Genomic DNA, 12,169 nt, shown 5'->3' with positions numbered 1-12,169 from the left:
TCTCTGAAAGCTATGGAGATGTCTGGTATTTGTCTGCTGTTTTAGTTAATCTATAGGTGGGTTGCAAGTTGAACAGCGGAAATGTATCAGACTTCTAAACTGAGGCCTGTAACAGAGTTACTGAGCTGATTTCATAAGCAGGAGTTTCTTCATTGCTAAGTTATGTGGCATGGACTTGCAGGGTTTTTACACCTGATGTAACCAAGGTCTGAAAAGTGGGCTACATTCTGTCCATCCATAGTGAATGATCAGAAAATGTATCTTAACACTGCAACATGTTTATACTGGCAATTATAAATTGGGAAGCTCCATATTTTGAGCACAGACTAGTTTGCAGTGTTTGCTCACAACAGTTCTGGGTTTTCTGGGGCAAATATACAATCCATTTGTGGCCTAGAGGTTTTGCTTGTGATGGAAGGAATCATCCAAGATACACCAGCATTAGGACCCTTATGAAATTCATCAGGAGGATGAATAACCTAGCTGGAATTTGTCATCTCCAGTGAGAGATCAAAGATAGTAAGGGGGAATGTAACAGAACTGACTCTACATGTTGAGGAAGACCAGATAACTCTTAAATCATTAATGCTAATTTAATCAAGTGAATTATGAGTTTTATGTGTTATCACAGTAGAATACTGTTCACTCTTAATCAATGCAAACCTGAGTTCTTCTTTTAATTGCGTCTGACAGAAGAACTGTCTGACATTGCACTATAACTTCTTGTTCATGAAGCATTAATATTCTGAATGCACTGAAGAGAAAGTCCCCAGGTGTCTCAGTTGTTAAAGGTAACTGTGTCATACAAAGCCGATGGTACCAGTTTCATTTCCAGTTTGCTCGGTTAGCTGGGCAGCTGTAAGCATGCTATAGATGCCCTCAAGATTCCTGGACGAAGGGAAGGAAAGCAACTACAGCTCCTGTTGGAGTTCACAATCCAATTAACATGTGTATGGATATCAGATGAAGAAAGCATTAGTGTTGGTTGTAATCCTCCCATGATCAAACAGTCTACACTAACACATGAAGAATAGCCACTTGTATGATATACTAGAAAGTTACAACTGTTCATGTAAAGGTACCCTAGCATAATCAGCATTTTCAAGGGGAGAAAAAATCAAATCAAATATTGTATGAATAATTTTATACAAACTAATCATATAAAAGCAGCAGTGTGTAATATCAAGTAAGAGTCAGAAACATTACATTATTCTAGTAAGGATGTCACTGCTGAGTGACAGTCAGTTTTTTCCAGGTTGCTGCGGTGCCTCATTTACTCTGTCAGTTACAACTCATTAATAAATTCTTCAGAGTGGTTTATCTATACTATCTCTGCAAAATGTTAGGACACAGTACCAAAAGTACTGTAGATGCTCTCACCAGGAATTTCCTTGGGGATTTTCCTATTTGTCTGCTATAATTTTGGAAGATCAGAAACTAAACAGACGTGGAAACGGATTTTGAACAAGCTTCCGGTCAATCGGGAGAAGCCTTCATGAATTTCCTGGTGGATACAAAATTCATAGCAACCTGTCTAAAAATTTCAAAAATTTTGACTGTGTTCAGAAATTGACTTTTCGTCTGAGTTTATGGTGTTCTCTGAAACCTTTGATTGTGAAACTCTTAGTATCTTTTATCTTTCATATCTCATAGATAAACATGTATGTTTTTATGAAGAAACCTAAGTAAAATGCCACAGTGCAGAATACCACCATGGTTAAAATGAGTAAAATAAATGAGGAAAACAGTAGTGATCAGATAATTTTGTAAGCATGTTTTTTTGTTATTCATTCATGGGATGAGGGCATCGCTATCTAGGTCAGCATTTATTGCCCACCCCTAATTGCCCTTGTTCAGAGGGCATTTAAGAGTCAACCACATTGCTGTGGGCCTGGAGTCACATGTAGGCCAGACCAGGTAAGGATGGCACATTTCCTTCCCTAAAGGATGTTAGTGAACCAGATGGTTTTTTTTAAACAACAATCAACAATAGTTTCATGGTCATCATCAGACTTTTAATTTCAGATTTTTATTGAATTAATTTTACCAGGCGGCCATGATGGTGGGTTTTCACACCGCATTGTTCCAAACCTGCTGCATGACTTATGCATTCCTGGGAAACCCGCCGTTTCCATGGCGGGCAGGTTCTCATTCGCCCACCATGCTATCACCTCCCCGCTTCATCACGCCAGGCACCACATTTAAAGTACAGCCGCATTCAGTGCTTCCAGCCCAGGACTGCAACAAACAAGACATGGCCCCCGAAAGGCAAAAAGTCTGTGGCCCTCGAGCGCCTTTTGGACACCATGGAGACCTGCTGTGATGTCTTCTACCCCACCCTGGCTGCAGGAGGGGCAGCTACATCATCACTCTGGCTTGGTAGACGGTGGCAGTAGTGGTCAGTGCCAATGCTGCACGGAAGAGGTTTGCCATCCAATACGGACAGAGGAAGAATGATCTCATCCGCACAACCAGTATATGCCAACCATGTCATCACTCTAAACTCTCACACTCAAGCCCATCACATATTCATTGGTATCTCACTCACAGCCAGCTCAAGGAATATCGCCACCCATTCTCACACACATACCCTTACATATCCATTTGGCCTCATCTCATCTCCTGTGGAGACTGCCTCCTCAACCCTCACTGTTTTGAGGCCACTTGCACAGATCAACATGTGTCCCCACCCCACACACCCTGGGATACCCTCCTTCCCAGTACAGCTCTCGTCCTGCAGCCTATTCCTTTGCCTGAGGCCTCTTCTCCCCCTTCCCCCAAACAAGACCTTGCCCTGCAGCCATTGAAAAGCCACCCACATGTGGCTGACCTGATAGGTAGAGACCTATCCTTGAGCCCCCCTAAAAGTGATGTGGTGCTGCCTGTGAAGCCTGGCGCTGATGATTGCGAGTGCTGATCAAAGCAAAGTAGGCAAACAAACCTTGAAATCTCGAGTGAACTGCGGCCCGCCAGGTGCACGTCATTTTTGTGCTGTTATGAAACACATCAGCGTGTTTTCCTGCTTACAATCCAGCGGAGGGCAGGGTGGGGGGTGGTGAGTCCAGCGGACTGGCTTTTTAATGATATGCTGATGTATTACAATGAGGCTCCTGATGTCTGATGGTGGGAAATGCAGCCCGTCATCAGTGGGCAGAGTGGATGATCATGAACTGGTTTCACAGCGTCATGAAACCAGTTGTGCCATATTGTCCACTCACACCACCAATCACGCTCGATTCTGGTGAGCATGAAAAATCCCAGCCACAATAAATTAAAATTCTACCCACAACACTGAAGGTTTTATTTTGAACTTCTTTATATCACTGGTAACAAAGTCCAAATGTTTTGTTTAGTCTTGAGAAATCACATTAATAAGATGTGATAAGATCAGGATGTTCTGTATGAGTGCACTGTTCCTTGTTGAAATTCACAAGAATGGCATTCTCTCATATGTACATATTATCGTGAAGCGCCAGGGAAGACTGTCATTCAGGACTCCCCACCCCTACTGGGTAATGCAAACCATGCATTGGTTTGCACCCTCTTTTAAAGTATGTCTGCATTAAACAAGTCATCAATATTTCCTTTGTCAATTATTACTGCAATTACAATAAATATAAATTTGAAAATTCAGGGACACCAGTTTGAGACCCTATGATGTATGGTCACAGGGGATGGCAGCCCTGATGAGGTACTGGCAAATAATTGGAATAATGGTCAAGGAAAGGTAGCAGTGCATAGTACGTGTGACAATATGGTTAAGCAGTTATAACAGTGACTGATGATTGTTGTAGCTACCTTGGCAGGAGATATATTACAATGCCAGATGGCAAATAGCCAAAGTCATAGTCTAGGTATGTGAGAAAGGCCGAGGTGAAGCGGAGATCAGGAGAGAGGGAGAACAACCTAGATAACATGACAATAGCTAGGCTGGGGACTATGCAAATGGATGAATGGGGCTCAGGGTAGCCTGGAGAAGATCAAGATTGACATGTGGTGTTCCTCAGGGAATAATACTCCTTTTTTCAGATTTTCACCTTATGCATAATTATGATGTAAATGAAGAAATACAATTGTACATCCAAGCTTCGGGGTAACACTAGGTTAGGGATACAGTGAGCTGTGTAGATAGAAGCAGAAAGATAGAAGATAATGGACAGGCTTCGTCAGTGGACAAAACTACAGCAGATGAAATTCAAATTGGAAAAGAGTGAGGTCATTCACTTTGCTTTAAATTTTGTCTTCCTGAGATCCAGTGTTTTCCTTAATCACAAGGTGATTGGAATACAAAGTCAGTAAATGATGCTTCCGTTGCACAGAGCTTTGATCAGACTTCATCTGGAGTGCTGCATTCAGTTCAAGAAAAATATATTGGCCTTGGAGGGGGCACATTGCAATTCACCAGAGTTATACTAGGACTTAAAGGGTTAAATTATGAAGACAGATTGCATAAAGTTGATTTGTATTCCCTTGAGTTGAGGAACTTGGGGTATGGGGGGTCTAATCTTTAAAATGTTTTAACAGGGCAGATACAGAAGGCTCACTTCTTTGGGCAGGAGTCCTCTCCCAGTTCAACGGATCCTTTTACCCATCTCCAATATTCTCCCTCCACCTGGACCCCTCCCTCTGGATTCTTACCTTCTCTTGATCTTTTCATTGAGAACTGTCGGCGCGACATTAGTCGTCTCAATTTCTCTGCTCCTCTCACCCATTCTAACCTGTCTCTCTCTGAACTTACTGCACTCCATTCTCTCAGGTCCAACCCTGACATTGTCATCAAACCCGCTGACAAGGGTGGTGCTGTTGTTGTCTGGCGCACTGACCTCTACCTCGCGGAGGCTGAGCGTCAACTCGCAGACACTTCCTCCTACCTCTCCCTGGACCATGACCCCACCACTGAACATCAAGCCATTGTTTCCAGGACTGTCACTGACCTCATCTCCTCTGGGGATCTCCCTCCCACAGCTTCCAACCTGATAGTCTCCCAACCTCGGACGGCCCGCTTCTATCTCCTACCCAAAATCCACAAACAGAACTGCCCCGGTAGACCGATCATCTCAGCTTGTTCCTGCCCCACAGAACTCATTTCTCGTTATCTTGACTCCCTTCTCTCTCCCCTTGTCCATTCCCTTCCCACCTACATCCGTGATTCCTCTGACACTTTACGTCATATCAACAATTTCCAGTTCCCTGGCCCCAACCGCTTCCTCTTCACCATGGACGTCCAATCCCTCTACACCTCCATCCCCCACCAGGATGGTCTGAGGGCCCTTAGCTTCTTCCTTGAACAGAGGCCCGAACAATCCCCATCCACCACTACTCTCCTCCGTCTGGCTGAACTTGTTCTCACACTGAACAATTTCTCCTTCAACTCCTCTCACTTCCTTCAAATAAAAGGTGTGGCTATGGGTACCCACATGGGCCCCAGCTATGCCTGTCTCTTTATGGGGTATGTGGAACATTCCTTGTTGCAGTCCTACTCCGGCCCCCTTCCACAACTCTTTCTCCGGTACATCGATGATTACTTCGGTGCCGCTTCATGCTCTCGTCAGGACTTGGAAAAATTTATTAATTTTGCTTCCAATCTCCACCCCTCCATCATTTTCACGTGGTCCATCTCTGACACTTCCCTTCCCTTCCTTGACCTCTCTGTCTCAATCTCTGGTGATAGACTGTCCACCAATATCCATTACAAACCCACCGACTCCCACAGCTATCTCGACTACAGCTCCTCACACCCCGCTTCCTGTAAAGACTCCATCCCATTCTCTCAGTTCCTTTGCCTCCGTCGCATCTGTTCCGATGATGCTACATTCAAAAACAGTTCCTCTGACATGTCCTCCTTCCCCACCAGCCTCCGCATTCAAAGGATCATCCTCCGCCATTTCCGCCAACTCCAGCATGATGCCACCACCAAACACATCTTCCCTTCACCCCCCTTATCGGCATTCCGTAGGGATCGCTCCCTCCGGGACACCCTGGTCCACTCCTCCATCACCCCCTACTCCTCAACCCCCTCCTATGGCACCACCCCATGCCCACGCAAAAGATGCAACACCTGCCCCTTCACTTCCTCTCTCCTCACCGTCCAAGGACCCAAACACTCCTTTCAAGTGAAGCAGCATTTCACTTGCATTTCCCCCAACTTAGTCTACTGCATTCGTTGCTCCCAATGTGGTCTCCTCTACATTGGAGAGACCGAACGTAAACTGGGCGACCGCTTTGCAGAACACCTGCGGTCTGTCCGCAAGAATGACCCAAACCTCCCTGTCGCTTGCCATTTCAACACTCCACCCTGCTCTCCTGCCCATATGTCTGTCCTTGGCTTGCTGCATTGTTCCAGTGAAGCCCAACGCAAACTGGAGGAACAACACCTCATCTTCCGACTAGGGACTTTACAGCCTTCCAGACTGAATATTGAATTCAACAACTTTAGGTCGTAAGCTCCCTCCCCCATCCCCACCCCCTTTCTGTTTCCCCCTTCCCTTTTTTTTCCAATAAATTATAAAGATTTTCCTTTTCCCACCTATTTCCATTATATAAAAAAAAATAAAAAAAAAACCCCACTAGAGCTATACCTTGAGTGCCCTACCATCCATTCTTAATTAGCACATTCGTTTAGATAATATCACCAACTTTAATTTTAACACCTATGTGTTCTATTGTACTATTGTCGTTGACATCTTTTGATGATCTGCTTCTATCACTGCTTGTTTGTCCCTACAACCACAGCACCCCCACCTCCACCTCTTTGTCTCTCTATCTCTCCGCCCCCCACACACACACCTTAAACCAGCTTATATTTCAACTCTTTCTTGGACTCGCACGCAAGTTCTGTCGAAGGGTCATGAGGACTCGAAACGTCAACTCTTTTCTTCTCCGCCGATGCTGCCAGACCTGCTGAGTTTTTCCAGGTAATTCTGTTTTTGTTTCAGATACAGAAACTATTTCCCCTAAACATGAATCCAAAAAAAATTAAGTTAGAGCTGGATCATTCAGAGTGAAATCAGGAAGCTTTTTGGTTGTGAAACAGTGAATTGGAAACCTACAAAAGGTTTTGAATCCTGGGTTATTTATCAAGACAGTGATTGATCGATTCTTGTTAGGTAAGGATATCAAGAAAAATGGTTCAAAGACAGATAAATGGAGTTGAGATATGGGTCAGACATGATCTGTTTGAATATGGAATAGGCTTGAGGGACTGAATGGCCCACTTCTGTGTGCCTATGCTTAAATGGAGGCAACAGCTTTGTTAAGGTAGCATTAGCTATGTGCATGTCTAAGCCTGGTTAAGGTAGATGGTAGGGGAAACAAGCCATGTAAGATAGCAATGACAGAGGCACAAGGCTATAAATGATATAGTCAATACAACATAATACAGCCTAGTTTGATTCAGATAGTTATTTTTCTATTTTTAATAGCTGCTGCAGACTGAAGGACTATTATGATTTTTACCGTGATCATTGCTTTTAGGTTCATTTTAAGACAAAAAAACATTAAAATGAGAGAAGCTTCAAATTCTGTTTACTTCATATTCATTTTGATAATAATAGGTTTTGCACATTCCCAGGTTATATATCAAGCACAAGATCATGTTCATCATCTCCAATTAAATGTCATACTCAAAAAAGAAAATACTTGCATTGCCATTACCAATGTGCTAGGTTTCTGCCTTTATATTGAAATATTAGATGGAAGAGATGAAGATTAAGATGAATCAGAAAAAGTATGTTTAGGGCAGTTGTCAGATAGATAAGTGAGAACCAGGCTGAATATAAGGTGCAGAGGGGGATTAGAAAAGCAAATAAGATAAGCAAAGAGAGAGTATGAGAAGGGACTGGCAGTTAACGTAAAAAGAAACCCCAAAGTCATCTTTAGGCATATAAAAAGTAAAAAGGGGTAAAAAGGGGTCGTGGGGCTGGATCAGGACCAAAAAGGGGATTTATGCATGGAGGCAAGGGACTTCTGAGATATTAAATGAATATTTTGCATCTGTCTTTACCAAGGAAGAAGATGATGCCCAGGTCATGGTAAAAGAGGAGGTAATTCAGACACTTAAAGCTTAAAACTGATAATGAGAAGGAGTTGATAAGGCACTAAGACCAGACGAGATGCCTCCAAGGATATTAAGGGAAGTGAGAGTGGAAATTGCAGAGGCACTGACCATAATTTTCCAGTTTTCCTTAGACTCAATGGTAGTGGCAAAGGACTAAGGAATTGCAAATGTTATGCCCTTGTTCAAAAAAGGATGTAAAGACAAGCCCAGTGATTACAGGCCAGTCAGTTTAGCTTTAGTGGTGGGGAAACTTCTAGAAACGATAATCCGGGACAAAGTTAATAATCACTTGAGCAAATATGGGTTAATTAAGGAAATCCAGCATGGATATGTTAAGGGCAAATCATGTTTAACTTGCCTGAGATTTGATGAGTTAACAGAGAGGGTGATGCTGTTGAAGTGGTATACATGGACTTCCAAAAGGCATTTGATTTTGTGCTGCACAACTGACTTGTGAGCACAGTTAGAGCTCATGCAATGAAAGGGACAGTGGCAAGTTGGTTGAGTGACAGGAAACAAAGACTGGTGGTGAATGGTGATGTTTTGGACTGGAGAAAGGTTTATAGTGGTGTACCCTAGTGGTCGGTGTTTGGACCCCTGCTCTTTTTTCATATATTAATGGCCTAGACCTTGATGTAGAGGGCACAATTTCAAAATTTGCAGATGTTATGAAACTTGGAAGTATTGTGAACCATGAGGAGGATAACGTAGAATTTAAAAGGACATAGATATGTTGGGGGAATGGGTGGAGATGTGGCAGGCAAAATTTAATGCAGAAAAGTGTGAAGTGGTCCATTTTGGTAGGAAGAACACAGAAAGATGATATAAAATAAAGGGTACAATTCTAAAGGTGGTACAGGAGTAGAAGGACTTGGCTGTATATGTATATAAACGAAGAGTGCAGGAAGGTATGCAAAGAGCAGCACCAAGCATACCTAAAAGTAAAGTGCCAAACTGGTGAAGCTACAACACAGGACTACTTTCATGCCAAACCGTGGAAGCAGCATACAATAGACGAAGCTAAGCCATCCCACAACCAATGGATCAGATCTAATCTCTGCAGTTCTACCACAGTCATGAATGGATTGGACAATTAAACAACTAACAGGTGGAGGAGGCTCAAAATGTCCCTATCCTCAATGATGGGGGAACCCAACACATCAGTGCAAAAGACAAGATGAAGCATTTGTAATCATCTTCAAAAGTGCTGAGTTGATGGTCTATCTCAATCTTTCCCTGAGGTTCCCAGCATCACATATGCCAGTCTTCAGACAATTCTATTCACTCCACATGATAACAAGAAATGGCTGGAGGCACCAGATACTGAAAAGGCTATGGGCCCTAACAACATTCTGGTAATAATACTGAAGACTTGTGCTTCAGAACTAGCCGTATTGCTAGCCAAGCTGTTCCAATACAGCTATAGCACTGGCATCACTCCTTGATGTTCAATGAATCCCCCACTATCAACGTCCTGGGGGTTGCCATTGGCCAGAAACAGAACTGGACTAGCCAGATAAATACTGTGGCTACAAGAGCAGGTCAGATGCTACGAATTCTGTGACAAGTAACCCACCTCCTGACTCCGCAAAGCCTGTCCACCATCTACAAGGCACAAGTCAGGAGTGTGATGGAATAGTCCCCACTTGCCTGGATGAGTGCAGCTCCCACAACTCAAGAAGTTCCACAACATCCAGGAAAAAGCAGACCACTTGATTGGCACCCCACCCACAAACATTCGCTCCCTCCACCACTGAGGCATAGTAGCAGCAGTGTGTACCATCTACAAGATGCACTGTCGGAATTCACCAAGGCTCCTTAGACAGCACCTTCCAAACCCATGACCACTCCCATCAGGAAGAACAAGGACAGAAGACACATGGGAACACCACCACCTGGGAGTTCCCCTCCAAGTCACTCACCATCCTGACTTGGAAATATATCGTCGTTCCTTCACTGTCGCTGAGTCAAAATCCTGGAGCTCCCTTCCTAACAGCACTGTGGTGTACCTATACCACATGGACTGCAGCGATTCAAGAAAGCAGCTCACCACCATCTTCTCAAGGACAACTAGAGATGGGCAATAAATGCTGGCCCAGTCAGTGAAGCCCACATCCAATGAATATTTTTTAAAAAAATCTACCTGACAATGTGGAAAATTGCCCTGTATTTCCTGTCCACAAAAAGCACAACAAATGCAACCTGGCCAACCATTGCCCCATCAGTCTACTCTCAATCATCAGCAAAATGATTGAAGGTGTCGTCGACAATGCTATCATTCAGCATTGACTCAGCACTTACACAGTGTCGCTGGGTCAAAATCTGGGAACTCTCTCCCTAACATCAACTTCTGAAGGGCAATTAGGGTTGGGCAATAAATGCTGGCCTAGCCAGTGATGCCCACACCCCATGAATGAATATTAAAAAATAACCAGTTCATTTTGGGTTCCATCAGGGCCACTCAGCTCCTGACCTCATTATAGCCTTGGGCCAAACATGGACAAAACAACTGAACTGGTGAGGTGAGAGTGACTGCCCTTGACATCAAGGCCACATTTGACCAAGTGTGGCATCAGAGTCCTAGACAAACTGAAGTCAATGGGAATTAGGAGGCAAAGCTCTCCACTGGATAGAGTCATACTTAGCACAAAGGATGCACTGCAGTGACTCACCAAGGCTCCTCTGACAGTACCTTCCAAACTCGCAACCTCTACCACCTTGAAAAACAAGAGCAGCAGAGACGCGGGAACACTACCACCTGCCAGTTCCCCGCCAAGCCTCACACCATCATGACTTGGAAGTATACCGCTGATCCTTCATTGTTACTGGGTCAAAATCCTGAACTGCCTTCCTAACGACACATGGACTACAGCACTTCAAGAAGTCAGCTCACCACCGCCTTCTTAAGGGCTATTAGGGATGCACAATAAATGCTGGCCTTATAATGGCACCTACAACCCATGAAAGAGTAAATTAAAAACTAAAATCTTTGAAGGTGGCAGGACTGGTTGAGGAAGTGTTTAATAAAGCATTTATCATCATGGACTTCATTAATAGGGGCATGGAGTACAAAAGCAAGAAAGTTTTTATAAACCTGTACACAACCCTGGTTCAGCCTCAGCTGGAGTATTGCATCCAGTTCTGAGCACCACACTTTAATGCCTTCATGTTCTCCCTGGAGCAATTGCGGAAACAATTCACAAGAATGGTTCCAGGGATGAGGAACTTCAGTTAAGTAAAAAGATTGGAAAAGTTGGGAGTGTTCTCCTTGAAGAATACAAGGTTGAGAGAAGGAGGTATTCAAAATCATGAGTAGCTAGGGAGAAACTGTTCTCATTGGTGGAAGTATCAAAAGCCAGAGGCCACAGATTTAAGATGATTGGCAAAAGAAGCAATGTTGACATGAGCAAACTTTTTTCACACAGTGAGTGATTGGGATCTGGAGTACGCTGCCTAAGAATGTGGTGGAGGCAGGGTTAGTTGAGGCTTTCAAAAGGGAATTCGATCATTATCTAAAAAGCAAAAATTTGCAGGGTTACAGGGAAAAGGCATGGGAGTGGCACTAAGTGAACTACTTTTTCAGAGGGCCAGCACCAACGTGACAGGCCGAAAGGCTGTGCTGTAACCATTCTATGATTCTTTGCTTCTTTAACGAGGAATTTCTGCCATTGGAAAGGGAAATCTAAACTCCCAGGAAATTAAGGTGTAAGTGATTACCACGGTACCATAATATCCTGGGATTCCTACCCAGCACAGCCCTTGCCGAAACTATAAAAGGCTATTTATCGCACTTTGTCCCACTTTCAAGGAATGTTCTGATTTACACTAGTTTTCTTTCTGCAACCACTTAGGCTGAAAACTAAGGGCCTTTGGTCACATGTAGCTGCGTGATTTATGACTCTTATGATTCCAAGCCTGGGAGGACCATTATTCATAGATATACATTGTAAATGCATAGTTAAAAGATTTAGAAGTTAGATAATGCACAGGTTTCAGAGGATTGTCTCCTGGACGTATATCTCTGCTGGTTTCTTTTTAAATCCAAGTTGTGATCCAAGTGTTCCAATAGTCAAATCAATAATGAAGTTCAGTACATTCCAACAAATTTACGGT

Source organism: Carcharodon carcharias, chromosome 7, assembly GCF_017639515.1.
Source record: "Carcharodon carcharias isolate sCarCar2 chromosome 7, sCarCar2.pri, whole genome shotgun sequence".
NCBI lineage: Eukaryota > Metazoa > Chordata > Chondrichthyes > Lamniformes > Lamnidae > Carcharodon > Carcharodon carcharias.
The sequence above is the reverse complement of the archived record's forward strand: the minus strand, read 5'-3'. Positions refer to the sequence as shown.